This window comes from Lygodium microphyllum, chromosome 23 (assembly GCF_053477565.2).
Source record: "Lygodium microphyllum isolate KBCC chromosome 23, Lygodium_microphyllum_v1.1.10, whole genome shotgun sequence".
NCBI classification, from domain to species: domain Eukaryota; kingdom Viridiplantae; phylum Streptophyta; class Polypodiopsida; order Schizaeales; family Lygodiaceae; genus Lygodium; species Lygodium microphyllum.
The window spans coordinates 119,263,763-119,285,579 of NC_141157.1; positions in this window are offsets into that span (position 1 = coordinate 119,263,763).

Here is a 21,817-nt window from a genome sequence, read left to right on the forward strand (position 1 = left end):
CATCAGCGTCATGAATTTGATATCACATGGCCTTGAAAGAGCTTTAGATAAGAGCTACGCTAGAAAGAATACATATATTAGATATCAGAATAGCTGGTTGTAACTAAAGAGGTTTTAAGATGGTCATAAGTGGCTTGATTCAGTATGTCAAGTGGGGTAGAAGCATAATGTGGTAGCACATCCTCTTAACCACAATTATGGCAATGGTTGTATGAAGCACTTTGTATTGAGCTATAAAAACTCCCCCAAAAATAAAGTATAGGAGGCATCACAAAAAATTCCCATGTTCAATTTGTGTTATTTTAAGGACTTAGGTTCTAATGGTTTCTTGAATTCCAATGGAGTCGGTAAGTTAGCCTTGGTAGATGGTATGTGTTACATCCTTGAATGTTTGGATGGGTGCTAGTGGCATTGGTCACAATGGTCATAAAGTGGCTAAGTGCAAATGCGCTAAAGATCCTTCAAGGATAGGGTAGTCGAGCCCTATGTTAAGGAGTCAAGGCCCTATTGTGCACATCATTGTGTGATCACCACTCTTGGACTTTTGTACATTGAGATAGTGTAGACTAGTGGTATGGGATGCTAGTCCTTGAAACGTGGGCATGACTCGAAGAGTGTTGCTAGCTCCTAGGCTTGGGGTACGCTCATTTGGCTCTATGGTTGGTAGGTGTGAGTGATGTTTAGTCTCTTTACACTTATGGATATAGAATGTGTGTTGTCTCATGTGCAAGTCGGATCCTAAGTAGATGTTTCATTGGTATCAAGAGTGAACTTGCCATTTGATGCAAGACGTGATGACATGCACAAAACCACTTTTGCTCATGGGATCGTGATGGTTCATGTTTGATACGTATGCTTTTAACTTGTTTAGGGTGGGGCATGCTTGAGGGCATATGTTGCAGGTGGTAGACGTGACAAGGTATGCTTTTGGTCTAGTACTCGTGCTTGGAGTGGTGTTAGGTTGATCCTTGTGTGTAACATGTTATCTTTGATGGTACGGATGGTTGGAGCTAGGGAAACTATCGATTCGAGGCTATGGTAGACCATAATTTAATGTCAATTTACATGTTAATTTTGCTTAAAAGTTTGATACTAGGACTTGTAAGATTAACATTTAGTTTAGTGTTGGTGTAAATAATGTTAGGGGAAGAGAAAGAAAGCGTGGCGGGCAACGCTTGGTTGTTGATAGATGGTAGGCATGAAAGTCGGCAGGAAAGTGCGAGTGTCGGATGGATTGTTTGCTGGTGAGAAGAGGCGGTGGCGACATAAATGCACAAGCGATGCAGCTCCCCTAAGATGTCTCAACATTACAGGTCGTACCCAGATAGTTGGTCTTTTGAGCAGGCCCTTTAAGCTCACCTTTTTTTGTTTTTTGTTTTTTTGGGGCAGTAGATATAGACTCCATAATATTGTTGCAGCGGCCTTTATTCTCTCTACTCTCGTTCTCAAACACTTTCTGCTTTCGAAAATGGTCTTTTGCACTCTCTAACTCTCTCTAACCCTCACCCATTTCCCACATCACTCTTTTCTATTGACACAGCCATTCCCCCCCCCCCCCCCCCCCCCCCCCCCCCCCCCCCCCCTCTCTACACATGGAGGATGCCTAATTGGCTTCTCCCGAACCTGAACACACACGAGTGTTGTCTTGAAGGATCTTGTTCTATGAAGTCTAATGTAGACTCATCCCTTATGGTAGCTTTGCAAGCTCAAATTAAAGACATGCAAAGGCAATTGGCTAAGTGCGCACTCCACACTTTTCATTTGTGTCTGCAACCTTGAAAACATTGCCTCAATTCCAGCCTAATCCCTTTCAAGGGGAGAAAAATAAATGTTATGAGACTAACATTGACTCATGGGTGGCCAGATGGACAACTTATTTTTACCTAGATCAATTCGATGGACTACTAGAATGAGATGCTTTGTAACCCTTTAAATTCCCTAGAGGATGTCTAGAAGTATATGAAAAACTTTGACAATACTTTAAATGGCACCATTACCTCTATGGTAGTTGGTTTAGAGTGAAGAGTGACCATTGAGTTGTCAAGTACTTCCTAATTCGATCTACCTTGACTCTTTAAGTAGAGGAGATGGGTGATAACCTTGCCAAATTATGATTTTGACATATGTCACACTAGGAGCAAAGTTAATGTAGTTTTTCTTGTTCACTCTCACGGATGTGGGCAGTTAGGGTTCCCTGAATCCTAACTAGTTAATTGGAAAAAAGCGTTGAACTCCATGAACCAAGGGTAACTACGATCGCTTGCAGGGAAGCCAATCTTGATGGGTGGGTCCCACCAAGTTTCCTCCATTTTCAAGCTCTGAACCTAGTATTTATATGCCGCCATAGGAGCCGTGTAAGAAAAAGAATGATAAACACAAAGTGACTCACATCGAGGATTTCTCTAGAGCTGATTGTTTTGCATGCCATCAGACATGGCACTTTTGTGGAGACAAAGAGTGCTTGTAGAATAAGCAAGCAAAGCCACCTTCAAGGGCTTCAGTAAATATAACAGAAGCTTTGGGTATTTCTTTTGATTTTTTAGTAGAGGATTGCTTTGTTAATGAGTAATTGTAATGATTGTTTCGTAAATAAAACTTATTGGTCTGCATGACATTTTAAAGGATACTAGCCATATTGACATCCAAACATTTATAATTTTGTTTGAAAATGGTTCTAATCATAATTTTCTTTCCTCTTGATTGGTGCAGAGACTCAATTCCAAATAGTACCCACTCGTTGAGAATATCATGCCCGCTATGTGGAGGGTCTGATTGTGGATTGTTGGGATAAAATGTGTTGAGATTTGATCTTTTGATCCAACACTACCAAACCAACCATCCGCTATGGGCTTATATGATGTATTATGTATTGGTTGCAAAGGGGATTTGAAACATTCGATATGGAATTGATTGACATCCTACTGGTATTTTAAAACTATTAAGTATAGCAAAAGTAATAGAAATATGTGATGTTGAGGATGCTATAGGTTTAGATTTTGCTCCAACTAATACTAAAGCACCACCATCACCTACTCCTGAGTAGATTTGTTGGGATAGAAAAGATGTAGAAACTCATGCTTTGATTGCATTGTCTATGAAATATATCACAATCCCACGTATTTAATCATGTAAGATAACTAAGGATGCTTGGGATACTCTTGCATGTTTGTATCAAGGAAGAAACAAGGCTTGTGTTGCTTACTTGCGTAAGTAGTTAGAAAGTGAACATATGGATGAAGGTGATTACATAAATATAGATATATTTTAGTGTGCAATGATCATGTAACTAAATGGGTAGAGGCTAAAGAGCTTAAAATTGATCAAGGCAATGATGTCACTCTATTCCTTTATGAGAATATTATTACTCGCTTTGGTTGTCTCCTAGAGTTGGTTACTGATTGTGGATCTCATTTCTTGCTTTATAAAATTAAACATAGGAAGCCTACTCCTTATTATCCACGAGCCAACGGTACTAAGCGTATTGTGATGACAATTTTAACCAAGACAATAGTTGAGAATAGACGTGACTAGGATGAGCGTTTGCCTGAGGCACTCTCGGCCTATCGGACTACCTACAAGGTGATGACTAATAATACATCTTTTAGTTTGGTTTATGGGATTGAGGCTGTATTTCCTATTGAGTTGGAAGTTCCTACTTTGCGTGTTGCATTGTCTAATCGCCTTGGAGAGCGGGAATATCTTACCAATCGGTTGTGTAAGTTAGTTAATCTTGAAGAAGATCGTATGTTTGCTTTACATCGTATTGAAGCCTGTTATAACTGATGCAAAGCTCGGCATGATAGATGTTTGAAGCTTAAGGATTTCCAGAAGAATGATTTAGTTATGTTGTATGATAGCTGTTATTATAAATTTCTAGGGAAACTTCGTATTCGATGGTTGGGTCCATTTCAAGTTAAAGAAGTATATGATAATGGTTATGTGGAAATTCAAGACTTAGAGGCATTGCATGAATCTTTTCGAGTTAATGGTCTTTGTTTGAAACCTTTTGTGACTTAGTTGAGAAGTTTGGGTTGAATGGTATAGATAAATTATTAAAATGTTTTTCTTGCTTATTTTGGTGTTTTGTTTTGTTTGTTGGGGAAAAAATATTCTTTACGGGATACAAGTATGGAGATTTTGTGGATGGATGCCCTCAGAACTTATCTTGATGATGATAGTCCTGGTCCTATGCATACATGGCCTTATAGTATTCCACGATTTCAGACACATAACATGTTTTTGTATGCTCCAAGAGGTGAGGCATGTTGTGGTACATCTTTTGTGTTCTCTTTTGTTTACAGTACCATCCTCATTTTAGTTGTCGGCTTTGTGAGCGGCATCTTTATGTGCACGCTCAGGTATTGTGTTGGCAGTGTCGAACTTATTTAGGATGTTATGGTAACACTGCCATGTAGCAAGCTATTGGGTACACTTATCAGCGCCACGATTATGCTAATATATTTTCTCTTGAGCGTGGTGTTGCCCATTATAGGGTGGATAGAGAGCAACATGCATTTGCTCGTTATCAGGCTGCTTTTTATCGTTTTACTTCCTCTTATCTTGATCTTGAGTTGGATGATAGTTGTCCATATTGGGATTATATTTGTGCTCACAAGGATTTGGTTGAGGGTAGTACCTTAGGAAATTTGCATGTGGCACCTATGCCACCTTACAGTTTGGTAGCTGATGCTTCCCTCCATGAGATGATGGAGAATTCTAGTGATGCGCTTGATGATGCTTCTAATACATATGATGTGAGGATGCTAGGGATTCTTCAGGATCATCCTGCATGTTGTGATTTACTTGATAGATTTGATGTTGACAGCTTAGATGATTTTGGGTTATGTTTATTGTTTTTTTAAGAGGATTTATGGGATTGTGATGATTTTTGTTTAGATTCTTTGTTACCTTAGTTTACTTAGTTTGTGTTATGCTTTACATGAATTTTAAAACAAGAAAAAACCAAACCAAAATAACAACAAAATATTTAAAAAATGATTCTATTTTAATGTAAGGTTTCCTTTGTTATTTTTAGTTTTTCACACAATAGCTTAATTAACTTTCACTTAGTTCAGTAGTTAGATGCACGTATGATCAGGTTTACCTTTTAGTGTAGGTTTTCTTTTCAATTGGCTATGGGCACTATGAAGTTATGATGCATTATTACCAGGTATTTCCTTTTCTTGTTTTGTTTTGAAATTTTTGTTATTGCATTTTCACTTTTTAGTTGTTTTGTTTTGTTATGATAAGAATGTTGTACTTATCAATGTTAAGTTCTAAAAGGGGGGGGGGGGGGGGTTTCCTGACTCATGCATGACTGCGTATTTTCCAATTTGAACTGGCTGACTAAAAACTCACTAGAGTATATCCCCTATGGATTTGTTTCATTTTTTGTTTGGATTTGTTGAGTCACAAACCATCTCTTCGTGAAATTTTGACTAGTTTGTTTGTGATGAAGTTACTTTTGTTGAGTCTTGTGAGATTAGCCTAGTTGTCAGCTGACTAGTTAGTATAGCTTTCTTGATTAAGTTTCTCAAGGAGGGTTGTTGAGCTAAAATGTTTGAAGGTTCAATGCTTGCTGAATAGTGACCATGTAAGTACTTTAAAAAAACTCTTAAATATATTTAACCCCCTATATTGATACTTGAAAAAAAAAAAAAACAAAGCCATGACATGAAAGAAAAAAAAACTCTCAAAAGAAATCCCTTGCCTCTAAGGTCTTGGTAGGCTGTTGGGATTTCCTTGATGGGTGCCCTACATCCAATGCCTTGAATCTCTTTGGGTTGGAACCTTTTGAGCATTGCTGAAAACAAGTATTTGAAAAAAAAAAACCTATGATAAAAGGAGATAGAGGTGTACTAATACTTATATTCTATATTGTAACCAATTAGTAACTAGACACATTGTCTCTTCTTTCATGGAGGGTTAGCACTTCTTCCCTAGAGACTCTATCTTGTGGAGTGTTCTATATCAGTTTTGCTCAGGTCTAGTGTTGGTCTTGCAAGAGTAAGCAAAGTCTTTGTTATGGATATTTGGAAGGAGAGTTGCGTAGCATTTCTTTGCTTTGAGAGGTTTTCTATTTCTTAGTAGCTCTTATGGTTTTCTTTTTGGTTGGATTCTTGCTTGGGAATTATGTCATGCACGTCAGTGGACATAGTGGTTTGGAGACTGGTTTTATTGTCACATTAAGTTAGTTCTTAATTGTATAAGATAGAGATTATTCTTTGTTGGAATATACTTGTTTCCTTTGTGTTCCTTGCAGGATTGTTGCAGATGTAGCTATGCTCGCGGGGATGCTTGTGGTTTGAAGGGGAAGAATAATTATTTTTTTCACATGACCTGTTGAAGCTTTCTTGGATGTTGCTGCTATTGAAGCTGTTTTTGAAGACTTGAATAATTGTCCTTTTGTTAGTTTGCGGGAGCTCACTCAAGCTAGTGAGGGAGGAATGATAACTGCTTATTTTATGCCATTTTTACACTATTTTTTGGCAAAACTGAAGGGCTTTGCCTCTATATTATGCATTATTTTTCATAAAATTTAATTAAAAATAAGGTTATAAAGCCATATTTGGGTTGTGCTAAGGTGGAATTAGAAGTTGAGAGTCGGGGTATTTTTAGATGAAGAATTTAGGGAGCGCAAAAATAATAAGTGATAGAAGGCAGATGCAGGAAAATTTTTAGTGAAAAGCGTAGATATTTTGGAGATGGATATAAATATGGGTATAATTTAGCATGTATACATGGAGTAGGGTCAAGAAGCTGCGTGGACAGGGACAAATTAGGTCCAGAGATATCAAAGAAACTGGTTCAGGTGGGAAAACAATCATTTTTGAAAAGAGGTTATTCAAGAAGTTGAGGGGGGGCTGTCAAGTGAAGAGGGGAGTTGTAGAGAGAGAAAGAAGACAAGAAAAAATGGGTGCCATCGTTTTGGGAGTTTCTTGCTGATTTGCTATAGGTGTTGCCTCATTTCCAATATGGATTGGCTGTATTTGATTCTCTCTTATATCTCCTTCAGCCTCATACCATTCTCGATCATGATTCTTGAGTGTAGAGAGAGAAATTTTCAGTAAGATTAAGGAGAGATTAGTTCGTATTAGTGGGGGAAGTGAAAGGTTAAGGAATATGAAGATTGTTGGGAGAGGAGGAGCAAGCACTAGCACTCTCAACTATGGTGGATCATCTTTAATTATCTTTTTAATCAGGTATGAATGTTTTCATTGAAAAGTGAATAAAAAATGAATAGAAAGTATGATCTATGGTTGTGTGCATTCAAATTGCATTTTAAAGCCATAAGTAGGAAAAATTAAGAGTTTTGTATAATTTGATAAGAAGTAAATTAAAACAGAGTTAGAATGCATTGAAAGGAACCAAAAAACTAAGTTTTATATGCTGGAGATAAATCTACCAAAAGATATATGCATTTTAGTATAAAAATGATAGTTTTTCACTGTAGTTAGTGATATTAATTAAGTCATGATGGATTTATCTATTAAATCTTAACTTAAAAAAACTTCTAAAATTAAAGTTATTGAATTTTAATGGTGAAAATAACAGTTTTTGGGTGTTTTGGATAGTAATTAGTAAATATTAAGAGTAAATGGAAAAGTTTATGGATGAAAATTGGTACTAAAACTACATCTAGTATAAGGAATGCCTGGTTAATAGGGTTTGATGTATTATTATAAGATGTAATCATTATAAATATTTTTATTTTTCTGAGTAGTAGTAATGAAAAATCAATAACTTTTGATAATGAGTGATTTAGAAGAAAAATTGAAAAGAAACTATAGTTTATTTATTGTTCAAAATTTGATTATCAATTTTTTATTAAGAATGGACTTCATTTGTATGTACTTCCTTTGTTAAATATAGTTCAAGATTGAAATAGTAATTAGTAAATATTAGTGATAGTATTAAGGTATTAGTAGCTAAGTATGAATTAAGAGTTTTTAAATAAGTTCTTTCTCTGGTAGAAATCTTGAAGATAATGGAATTATATATTATAGCTTGTAGTTCAAAATGAAAGTTAAATAGAGATGTTTAGTGAATTCTAAGTATGCAAAAAAGGTTATTAGTTGGAATACTAAGAAAGATGATAATATAAATTTTATGATGATAATTTAAAGATGAAGAATATATAAATATCCACCTTAAACCTTAAATCTAGGGGCTTTCTAGGGGGCCGTCATTGTCCCATTAAGACATTGCAATGTATCACTTTGTATGAGGCTTGTTATGGTAAAAAATAATTTGTGGCTCACTTGTATATTTTTGGTTGCTTGGCTTATGCTTTGACTCTAGTGCAACAACACAAGGGGTTGGATAACAAGATTGTATATGTGGAGGACCTAAATTGGCAAGCATTACGGTGAACAAGTACTATCAAGAGAGAAAGCATTGGTATGATATTCACACACACTAGCGAATTAAACTAGAATACCTTAAGCTTACATGCTTGCCTAAGAAACTTTTGAGGAAAAAAGTAAGCTCCTATAATATTTGGTTAATACCCTTTCTTGACTTTAAGGAATCAAAACTCCTCAACCTTGGGTGCCCCGACACAAACCACTTCTCTAGCACTCCATTCCCACATAGGCTTCATGCAATATGAGTGAAATCTTCAACATATCTCATATAAATTTTTGTTGAGGGAAAAAATTAAACTCACATAACAATGCCATCTAGCATGAAAATCATGGTAGTGGATTCACACATTGATCCATAACCTTGCCAAAGCTCAAAGCCAGAATTTCAATCGCAAGTAACTTGTGACCATGGTTCACTCACATGGCTCATAGTTGCATGAAACTAATGTATATAGTAGCTTAGGAGTTATGAGGAGATCTTGAAACCCTAGGCTACTCCCATGGTTAGACCCTACCCTTAACTAGCTGCATCATAAGAGTCCAGATAACCCAAGCACTCCATGTTTTGGGGCAAATTTCACATAAGTTACAACTAGAAGTCACAATAATTGGCATTGATTTTTATAAGTAGGGCCACCACCATATACACTAGTCATGAGAAACATCGTATTCCATTTTAGAATCCACTTGGTTTTATCTAAGGGTGCTGAAAATATTATAGTCAAATAAAGGAACCATTGTGTCTACTAGAACTGAAGAAAGGGGCTACAATACATGGTGTTAGGAAGTTGATTATGCATGAGGCATTGTGGATTGAGAAGTGGAAAGCCTAATTGAGCAATAGGTCACACTTAGGATAATACATGAGAAACTGATGCCAGGAGGCATATTCCACGGTGGATTCCGTGAGGTTTTGCGGTGGATTTCGTAAAATTATATTTATTGTCGGGGCTCGTACACAAGGTGGATTTCTTGTGCGAAAAGTCGATGGGGACGCCTGTCCTTTTTGGGTGTCTCGTTAATTTAATGTGCAAGTGGGTGATTCCATAGCGGGTGATTCTGCAAAATACATATTTAAATTAATGGACGTTTATAAGTTTAGAGTGCGCACTCATAATAAATTAAGGTTAGGAATGAATTCCAACCTATTTATTTATTTTGTAGCTGAAGACTTCTAGGTATTCACTTTTGTCGGTTTAATTTTATTATTTCTCACAATTGTGAATGCTTCAGTTGATGTGTAGAGCAGGTGGTGGTGGCACTGGAAAGCACTGGGCGATAGCGTGCATTCAAGTTATTTAGAAGAAATTATCATTTTTGATGGACGCACATCTTAGGCGTGGCACCAATATATATTTTGACACGCTTATTTATTAAAGCGATTGACATATATTTATTAATTTGTATGTGCATGGGCGCACAATTTAAATATTCATTATTGGACATTGTATTTGGGCACAACCCGACTCTTTGGGTGCCCAACTGCTTTATTCTTTATTTGGACAAAAGCAAACACAAAAGCTAAAGCGTGCTAATTGTAAATTTGGGCTATTTTTGAGCTTGGAGATGAATAATATATTAAATACATGCTTTGTGGAGCACTCATACAAGGCATGGGGGGAGATTGTACCTAATTAGTCTTCTTGCTTTATGTCGTGCAAATTTTCTCTCTTGGTTTTTGAGCAAAAAGTAGAGTTCTTTGTTCTTGGGGACCTTCCAGTGCTCGCTATGTACACATACGGCATCCGATTTGCGCACCAGAAATAATGACAAGGAAACAACAAATCATGCTAGAATGATCGTAGATACGAGAGGTACAAAAAACCACCAAGAACAATCAAATGAAAGATGAGCCAAGATCAAAGAGACTCAGAAGCACAAGCTTTGCATACAAAAGAAAGGGCCAAGAATGTTCAAGAACAAGGGAATCTCACACCCAACTATAGAGGAAACAGAGACCATAGGACTCTAATGGACCATTCTAGCTATCAAGGGTTATTAGACCACATAGGAACACATACACACTATGTTCATGTTGCACTTAGCTTGAACAAAATATATCATCCTTAGAAGACAACCACAAAGATGAGTAGACCCAACAACCTTGACCTTGAACGTAGTACGAGCAACATTGCATGGAAAAGCCACGATTCCAATATGCAAATTGTATTCAATAGTACAACTAGAAGTTCAAATATTTGCATTCAAAAGGTGGAGTTTGTGGATTTGGACTCGGGAGACAATAAGCTAATGTCTCCTTCCAATATTGGCATTCGAAAGGTTGAGTTTGTGGATCTAGACTCGAAAGACCATGCTAATATCTCTTGCTAATCTCAAGATCTACTTTATTACAAAAAGGGAGCATGCTATTGATGTTGTTATTGATGAAGGAACATACTCAATATTCTAATCTATGAAGCCTGGATTGAAGTAGGCCAACTCTAGCTTACACTGACTAATGCAATTTTCAATCGCTATGGGGAAAAACCATATTCTCTCCTAAGGAAAATACATAATCCTCATAACTGTTGAGATTGAAAGCTTGCTTATCTTATTTTATGTGGTCTTGAACCATGAGGGCATGTGAAATGAAGTACTTCTTGGTAGAGCCTTCAAGCGAGCAATGAAATGTGAGGTCAACTATATAGCACAAAGAATACACTTAACACTCTCAAGTGTGTGGATAATCAAAACATTCAACAAAGGGAATGCAACTAGTCCTCAAGGGAAAAGCAAGGAAGAATTCCTTGACATGGATGAAAAGCCTAGTGAGAGAAGCAAGGAATTGCTTAAGGAGCTACTGTAAGAGCACACCAAATGAAGCATGATCAATCTTCTAGCAAACAATCTAGGGAGTGAGATACCAAGGATACAAGATGGACTTACAAAACTCGTAGAAAACCACAAAAAGGCCCAAACCTCATAGATAAAGATGTTAGCGGAGAGCTAGTACTAAGATATGGGTTCCACAATCCCTCATGCTAGAATACTATGTAGGAAACCATTGGTTGTGGTTACTCAAACCACTTGTAAGACCACCTTTGTTGCACCACAAACAAATGCCTCCTCAATGGAATATAAACAAACCTAAACATTAAAAAAAAACCTAAAAAGGAATAGCCAAGGGAGACAATGCTGATTGAGATCCCCAGGGACAAGCCATCCACAATCGGATAGGATAAATCCCCAGGGGTGGAAACTAAGCAAGAAGAATCACCAACATCCATAGTTAATATGCCTAATAAAGGAAGCATAGTTGAAAAGCTAGACTCTTTAAAACAAAATATAGCTCAATTGTCACAATCTCACAAGATTGCTTAGCATGATTTGGGGAAGCCCCATGAAGAGACAAAAGAAAAGGAGATCACTTACAAGCTATCCCTTTATATAGTTGCCAAACCAATTGAAGGCACAAAATCTACTAATTTTTCACCTCCATTATCTAAGAGAAAGAAAAGGAAGCAAAGGAAACAATGATAGCAGCAAGCAATTGCAGAAGCCACAAAAATAGACCCTAAGGAGAAGAGCGAGAAGTCGATAGCCTTGACACACAACCAATCCATAGATATCTCCATTCCCACCTCTACCCATAGTGCTAATCCAATGAATGCGTCCAAAAGTTCCAAGGATTCTAAGAAGTAGATGCTTCCAACTATGGCTAATAAACTTAATCCACGGATAACAATGTATGATGCCCAATCAAATGTGGAAAAAGAGCAGTCAACACAACCGTTAGTTGTGACTAAACCTATCACATCAGATAAGAAACAAGACATAGTAGTTAGGAAGCCTTAGGATAAACACAAGAACCTTGAAAGCACAAGTAATCATGTGCTTGTTCAATCTTGGCTATCTCATCCTAAACCTCTTGCCATTTTAAAGCTCAAGGCAATGGACAGAACCATGGAAGAAATGGTAGTAAAGCAAGCATGCTTAGAAAATAGGAATGCCATAGTGTATCTTATGGAATTGGATGCTAAGTTGAAGTTACTCACACACATCTATGTCCACAAGACATGGGCACGTTGCCTAAAGAACATGAGGAACACCTAGCATATATGCTAATATGGGAGGAGCAAGAACATCTTGGCAAGCACTATGATAAGATTCTAGATAACTTCTATGGCACATCTCAGACAATGAAGTTGAAGAGTGCTACTTAACAATTATATTCAACAAAGTGCTTTGTCAACATGACTTATTCGAGATAAAGGGCTTTAAACAACAAGCTAAGGAAGGAAGCCAAATCAAGAGATGTTGGTTCAATAATCAAGCTTCAATAGCTAAGCTCAAAGGCCAGCTAATGACTATCTTGGGGGAGTGAATGAGCCGTATGGCAGTCTCGAAGAGACCCAACCAATGTAGTTCTACTTCCTTTGCTACATATTGCTAATAGACTAGGACAAGGAACGATACTACTCGATGTCCCACAATACCTATGTTTCCTAGTGAAGTTCCCACCGCTCCTTGATTGTTGCACCACACTAGAGTATAATCTTGAGTTCTACAATTGGCTTTAACATCTTGGAGTAACATGGAGTCATGGATTGTAAATGTGTACATAAAGTAAACATATTTTCAATAATTGTATACAAATCAAAATAAATAGAAAAAAATTCCACACACCCTACAAGCAATCTATCAACAAGTAGAGATAATTAGAATCAAGGTCAATAAAACTAAACTCAAGCAAGTGGTACTTCTTTCTGACAAAGCCCTATCTATGGAGTTTGAAGCATGTCAACTGCATGTACTCTTACATTTTAATAGAGTGAATGCAAAACAATATAGGTAATTAAATTAACCAATCAAATATACCTAGGAAATCAAGCACTATCATTCCCTTGAGGAACTACCAAAAGCAACATCAAGTAGCAAATGCCTGTACAAAATGCTTTAATGGATGAGAATTCAATGATTATATATGCGAAGATCATTCTACAAATTTAAGTGTGCCTCCATAGACATTCTCTCAACTATTTCTCTTTCCACACACAAGTCACAATGCAATAAGAAGACAAACTTCAATCAATGGTGAAAGTTTTTTCATCAACCAATTTATTAATATTTATTGATCCTATGAGCAAAATAGCATATTCCATCCATAGTTTATTCTTTTTTGTGAATGGATCCCCTTTCTCTAATATCTAAATAATATCTAAAATCATATACAACTATTTGGGATAAAAAATATTGATGCCCATCCTTAAAAGTGTACAATAAAGTTCATATGCTCCAAGAACATAAGTAATACATTATACAAACATTAAATATACTTTTTTGCACTCCATCCAATGCTTCCATTTTGGCGAATCACAAAACAATGTCCAACAACAACACAAAACACATTAGTTCTCTTGACATCCACCTTGCACAATGCAATTAGTGCTACACATTTAAACATGCAACAAGTCATGTATGTGCGATGAATTGGTAAAAAATAAAAATCCATGAAAAATAAAATCAAGTCACTTTAAATAAATCAATAACGAATAATCATAAGAACAAGACAAGGCAAATGATTGGCCAATTCTCTCGGGGATTGAATATGAGGAAGAGTTTACTCCTATAGTAAATGACATTGATCTTGATAATATATTAAATTGGGCATCGTTTGTATTTAATGCAAATATGTATAAGAACTTGCTTAGTTTTAGTGTAATTTGGTTTTTAATTACAGTTTAAAAACATATGAGATAGTGTACTTTTAGTATTCAGTAAGCTTATGTGTTTCTAATACTAAGCACCTTAAAATTTAACCAAACATTGATTCATCACACGAGATAATGCTTGTAATCCTTGGTCACTTATTCTTGTGCCAATTCACTACCTAAGATGACACTTAATAATTATTTTTTTCTTTTGTAATTTATTGGGATTTATTCCTTTATTATTTCTAAGTTGACTTACTACTGATTTGTTGCTTTGAGACAGTTCTTGCATATGACTAATCATCCATGCAACTTCTTTATTTTATCAATTGAGGAGAGTTGCTTTTCTATCCCCAAGTAATGTTTTGATTATTGATTATTGAATTATTTAAAGTGACTTGATTTTATTTTGTATGGATTTTTATTTTTTACCAAATTTGTCACATAATCATGACTTCTTGCATGTGTGAACATGTAGCACTAGTTGCATTATGCAAGATGGACGTTGTGAGAATTAATGTGTTTAATGTTGTTAGTGGATAAATATTTAGATCAAAGAATTAGGGAAAATCATTTAAATTATGATTCGCCAAGGGAAGCATGGATGGAGAGTGAATAATTATTTATGGCATTTTTATAATGTACTACTTGTGCACTTGGAGCGTAGGACATTTTGTTGTATGTTTCTAAAGTTGGATGTTATTATTATTTTTGAGCCCAAATGTATAATATAGGATTTTAGATATTGTTTAGATATTAGGGAAAGGGAAGCCAAGAATAAAGCATGGATGCAATATGCTATTTTGGGCAGAAGATGAATAACAATTTAATAAATATTGAATTGGGGAGAGCCCTTTCAATGCATGGGGCAAGATTTCACCCAATTTATTTATGACTTACTTTTTATGTCACCCTATTCTCTCTTCTCTTCTTTTGTGAGAGTATTGAATCTTCTACGAGAGAAAACCATCAATTTGTGATTCATGGTGGATTATCAATAACATTTGTATTTTGATATCTAAGGAAGTGGGTAAGAACTTAAAAATATAGTTTATTCAATTGCAGGTGAGACGTGTCATTGGCTTAAGCATATACCCAATGGTAGGCCTTGATAAAGTAAAGCATGCTTGATCCACCATCAATATTTGGAAGTGTTGAAGATGGGCTAGATCCTCTTTCTAACGTGTTGACATAGCCAAATGGTACAAGTCTACATATACTATGTGGGTATCAAGATCAAGCTTCCAATCGTGCCCAATGTGATGGAATGTAAAGAGATGGATGTTCTATGGAAGAGGATCCCATAATTGTTTGAACTTCATGTACTTCATGTTGCAATCCTTAAAAATATATTTAAAGTAAAGTCATGAATATCCAAGGACTTAATATGAAGTTACCTCTTATAGCAAATAGATAAGTTTAATCTATCTACAATAATATTTGAATCAATTAGTTGCTCGTCAAGTTCTACTAGACATATACATTTTCAAATGCATTTCTCTCATTGCTCACTTCTGAGCTACTTACTTCATAGTCTTTTGAAAAAACACAATAAGGAATAAATATAAGGAGAAATGATTGACCAAAGACCGAGCCACTTTTAATTGGGTTGCCAAGCCAACTCCTGTGAGTTGTTGCACTGAATAGGTGATATTGGTAACTAATTCTTATGATTTATCTAGCCTTCCTCGATAGTTACAACATTCGTTCGTAGTAGTCCAATTAATCTCATGCAAATATCTAGACTTTAGTAAACCTACTTAGTCTTGTACTTTGCTTTTGTTTTTAACCTTCACGGCTATGTCTCTATACTGGACACTAGGATACTAAGCTTGCAATGTTTATCCCTTAGGGAATTGGTCTCATAGCATAGATCCAATGGATCTATCTGCACATCTCCATTTAAATTTATTTTAAATTATTTTTTCTCTGCTTCTATATAATATTATTTATTGGTCAACAAACATTCAAAACAAATCATTTAACATTCCACAAATCCATAAACTCTAATTTCCCTTTAAGAATATTTCTCTTGTCCCATATGGTATAACCTAATACTTTGTCAACACTCTTAATTTGCATGAAGTCGAAAACACCATATTTTATATTAATAGTGTTTCAAAGTAATAACATAAACTTACTTTTCTTTTTGTTTAACCCCAAGAAAATTCTATAAAGCATCAGAAACCAAATTCTTAGTTTTTCTATACAAGATCTTAATTTTTATTGAGTTGAAAATATGATTTTTATCAATAAATACTGTAATTTTTATCTAAAATAAATGATTTTAATTTTTAAGATATATTAAATATCTTCCAAATATTATACAAATTTTTAAAATACTTTTAGTAGTATATAGTTTATGAGAAAAATATTATACCACATAATTGTTCAATGAAATCTTTTATAAAAATTTATTTATGTCATTTGAAAGCCATTTTAAAGTATTTTTAATAGTTTTTTATTTTTAAAATATAGAATCAGACATATATAAATACTAACAACTATTCAGAGTTGAAATTTAGATTTATAGACATTTTATAAAAATTATAAACCAATAGAGCTAAAACTTCATACTACTCATTTTTGTTATACAGTTCAGACACTTACTTGAAAACACGCAAGTCGAAATCCTGTCTTTGGAGGTGCGCATCTCGTAGTCTAGGCAAGGTCTGCCTTCCACCCAGTTATCTCAAATGCGAGCTCTTCACCTTCACTTATCCCGAGACTACCAACTCGCCCATGTCTTTATTGCAATATCGATGGTCTTTTATGAGTTAGGATTAAGATGTCTAATTAATGGCTTAATTACTATGGCTTCTCTCTTGAAAGAAATGGTGATGTATGAAGGGGGAGGGGACTAATTCAATATCTTGACAATCTGGGTACCAAACTGCACGTGAGATAGAGCGATTGAAAGTCGGAGATTCCTTCTATCAGCCTACCATGTCAGTTTAGGTGGGTACATTGAAGCTCGAGTTTGGTGTTTAGGGAGAAAGCATGGCGATGATCTTCCACAAGGCATTGAATTTAATTCTCCCCTTTTTCTCTTCTCCAATTATATTTTTTTGGTCAATTTCCTGGTTTTTATTAGGCTCGAGAAGCCTCCTATCTCTCTCTCTCTCTCTCTCTCTCTCTCCAATGCACCCAACAAGATGGCGCCTCCTCATAATGTTCTCTCTCTCTCTCTCTCTCTCTCTCTCTATGAGAGAAGATGCAGTGATGTTGCACATTGCAGTAATCAACACTAATTATGCATGAGCAATCAAAGTTAATCATGCAAGAGCGTTCATGCAGTTGCTTAACTCAATAAATCCTATTCTCTCATTCGCGGTGTATCATCAAATCATCCAATCTTATCATGTACAACGTCATTATTGTTCGACTTGGTCTTGAATCAGGTTGGCAGAATTATAGAAGGCTATATTCACCATTTGGTTTCCCATCGTATAAAGTACCATGGGATCATCATCACCACCATCATCTTGGCGTTGATGAAACATGAATTGACAGATTAAGAGAAAGCCATGATCAATATATTGCCTCTGATTATCTGGGTTATCAATAATGGGTTGTGGCATCTCCAAGGATTGCATTGTCGACCAAAGTGAGTGACGATGATAAGATATCTCTCTCTCTTTCTTGCAGATTTAGGGTGCCCCTTCTTGCCTCACAACCCCTCCTTCCCCATGACGTTATGCAACGGCCTCGTTTTTTTTTTTTAAATTTTAAAATTTTCCTCCAATTCATTTCCTTTCCCTCCCCTCCTCGAAACCTTAGAATGGACGCCTTTAAGGACTTTAAATTCTAATGGTACAATCCTAACTAGAGCTCTAATGCACCTTTTGCATTTAAATTTGCAATAAAATGTGCCTTTGACTTACTTGGAAATGTAATATCCTCATGAGCTTTTTATGAATACTTAGCTTTGAAGATATTGCTACCATAAGATTCTTCCAAAGAGCCTTTAGAACTTTGAAATTGACGATCTTAAATCTCGTTCGCATTGTTGACCACCAAATCACATAGAGTCGTTAAATCTGTATATAGTTGTGGGTAGACTAGGTGCAAGGTATTCTTAGAGGATTCATGCATCAAACCCTTGAAAGAATAAGGGTATGTCCAATGGTCCTCACATTGAGCTCATAGAGTGTAACACTTTGGCTTGGTGACCAAGGCAAGGATACTTTGGTTATGGAAACATCTTGCATTGCGGGTTACGAGGGGGATGCAAGTGTTACTTAGGTGATGTTCCAAACCACCACAAAGCTCCAAGGCCTACCTCTTTTCACTAAAGCAAAACCAAATTTGGTGTTGGAAAGAGAGGAGTCATGGGAGAGAAGGAAGACCCTCCCCTTCCCCCTCTAAACTTTAATACTAAGATATCCTAGCTTCAAGTCTCAAAATTGCACTCCTAACATCCTCATCTCAACCTTTCAAGACTTTGGCAAAGCTAAAAACCCCTTGAAAACCTCTAATTTGTAACAAGATCTTATCTTCTCTAGGTGATAATAATTCCCTGTGGGAAAATTTTAGATGGTCATGGTTGGGATTCACTAAGGAAATCTATCAGATTTTGTCTAAAACTCCGCCTGTCTCTCGTACAAAAACTTCCTTGTATTGACATCTCTTGGCCAGATTGCAAAGACATCCTCCAAAAATAGCAACAACAAACACCGCATTTGCATGAAATTAATGTAAAAAGTCGGTAACAATGTGCCAATTGTGTACAATTTCGCTAAAATGTTTTGTAATATTAGGCATTGTTTCTAGGTGTTGTCACTCTCCCCCACTTAATTGCAAAGTGTCCTCACAAGCACAGCTATATCATGAACATCCAACATCACACATAGCTACCACAAGCATTGCGAGGCAACCTCAAAATAAAAAATATACTCTCCATCACTTAATTGCGAAGTGTCCTTGCAAGCACAACTACAAGAGTTGCAAAACCACACATAGAAAACTAGTAGACATTGAAAAGATAGGAAAATATTTAGTGGTGTCATATGAAGCAAATATTTCAGTTAAGTTATATAAAAACTTGTGCATACTAACTTAAGTGCATAACATAGCTTCATCCAATGCATAGAATATACCAAGTAGGAAGCTTTCTAGAGCCGCTAAACCACAATAATCCCTCTAGGCAAGAAAATGCCACACTACTATCCCACTAGGAAAATATTGCTTCTGAAATAGCCGCACTGATAACGCCCAGGCCTAACAAAGAACCCAAACAAAGCAATCTAATATTATGACACCAAATAGGACTCCTATGGTTTAGTTGCTAACCCTCCATGTTCTATTAGAACAACCAGTCAATGGTCCCTATTGTCCAAAGTGTTTGTTTATTTGTTTTTTTTGTTTTAAATAGTAGTGGCTTTCTTTCAATGCCAAAATAGTAACATTTATTCTGCTTGCCAAAAGGTCCCACCCTAAAGAGATGCAAGGCATCAGACGCAGGGCACCCATCAAGGAAATCCCTATAGCTTACCAGGACCTCAGAGGCGATGGTTATCTTCTTTTGGTGTTTTTTTTTGTTTTTTCCCCCCCTTTTTTTCTTTAATCCTGTAGTCTTAGGGTGTTTTTTTAAACTTTTTTTTTCTTTGCCTTCCGAAGAATAAATATATAGACTCTTTAGAACTATTATTATTTAGATTGGATTTAAAGTTTTTTTTATAAAGGATCAACTAGAAGGCTAATAATGCATCACTTAATTGAACGGTCAAACATGTGAGCTCAACAACTTCACTCAAGGAATCTAATCTAGCACATAATACTAGTCACTCTGGTTGGGCAAATGATAAGCAAAGATACTCATCAGCTCAACATCTCTCATCCATGCTACTCCTAGTCAAAATTTCGTGGAGAGAACCTTGTTGTTAGCTACCCCACATATCGCTAGAAAAGCGACAAAAAAGACAGGGGAAAACTCTATGGGATTCCTAATCAGACACCCATACAAAATCACCCCCTGTTTAATCACTCTCTGGTGTTAAGTCCCATCCCATGGGGCTGGAGTCTCATTGTTTATGTATCTTTCGTTGTATTTGTGTTTTAAAAATTGAATTTTGTGTTTCTTCTATAGGTATTTAGGTTGGAAAACTCTAAACGATTTCAATCAAGTTATATTTTAAACTTTTCCTTGTTTCAAACGAACATAAATAGATAGATTAGATATAAAACAACCTGTTATGTACATGGATATTACAACTCCAAGATAATGCGAAGATAATCACATAGTGGTTTGCAAACTACAATAATCATAAAACCTGCACAGAACTCAACCACTAACCACTAAACCATTAATATGTTAGATCAATAAAGAGTGAAACTCCTTTAGAAACTGGCCATCTAGTCAAACTTTCTTGTAATGAGCTCCCAACACTGAAGGAGTATCCCAATCATGCTTGCAACTAACTATCTAAGCATGTGAAGACGAACTAAACGAAAGTGCGCTAAAACCTAAAATGTAAAGGTATCAACAAACCAAAAAGTTTTTTTTAAAAAAGGATTATTTGTTTTGTATGTTTTTTTAAAAAAATATGTAGAATAAAGTAAAAACCCAAAAGACTCTAAGAAAACAAAAGATCTAAACTAAAATCTTCAAACTCCCTAAGATCTTCTACTGCAAACAATAGCACTATCTAAGTTAAGCCTATCAACTAAACCATCAAATATCGCTAAAAACCTCCATCACATCATGGAGTGGAGCCGCAGCTGCATCGTCATAACATGATGCCACTGGTAAACATCCTAAAGAGTAGCCCTTGGTCGTATCCATCTACCAACAGATATAATCCCGACAGGGACAACTAACATTTACTTGATCATCGGAATATGATGGAGTGAAATGGTAAACAACTTGATATCGGGAAAATTCCCATTGTTCTCTACCCACCCTAGACTGAGCAACACCACGCTCATGTGAGAATACACTATCATAATTGTGGTGCTGATAAGTGTAGCCTATAACATCTTGCATTATAGTGGTTCCATAGCGTCAAAAGTAAGTACAACACTGCCAACACAAGAGCTATGCATGCATATAAAGATGCTGCTGACACGGTCTATAACCAAAGGGTGGATGGTATTGCAAACAAAAAATGATCACAAAAGAAGAACTACAACATGCCTCTCCTCTCGGTGGATATAAGATCCTGTCATGCATTTGAAAACATGGAATACTATAAGGCTGACATGAATAGGATTAGAATTATCAGCATCAAGACGAGGGTAAAGCACATCCATCCACAGAAAAGCCATACCTGGATCCCATTAAAAACCCCCAAAAGAAAAGAAAAGAAATCCAAATATAGATTAGTTAAAGGTCATTCTAACCACTTACCTAACTATACCTAACTAAACTAAGTCACAAAATGTTTAAGGCGGAGGCCATTAACCCTAAATATCTCATTTTCAACATGAATATCTTGTACATCAAGAGAACCATTATCATAAACTTTAACAATGTTAAAAGACCCTAACCAACGAATTTTAAGCCTTCCCAAGAAATTTGTAATAACGACTGTCATATAATAAAACTACATCATCTTCTTCAAACTCTCATATTTGAATGTTTTGATCATGCCACGCCTTACGACGTTTCTGCATTGCTTCTAAGCTCTGTAAAGCTAATAATCTCTCCTCATCCAACTTTACCAATTGTAAAATCCATTTCTTCAACAATTCAGTCTCACCTTATCGTAACGAGAGGGCGATTCATATAGTAGGCAACTCTTGCTTAGTAAGAAAAATAGTATTAGTTCCATAAACTAAATTGAAGGGTGTATTTTGCAC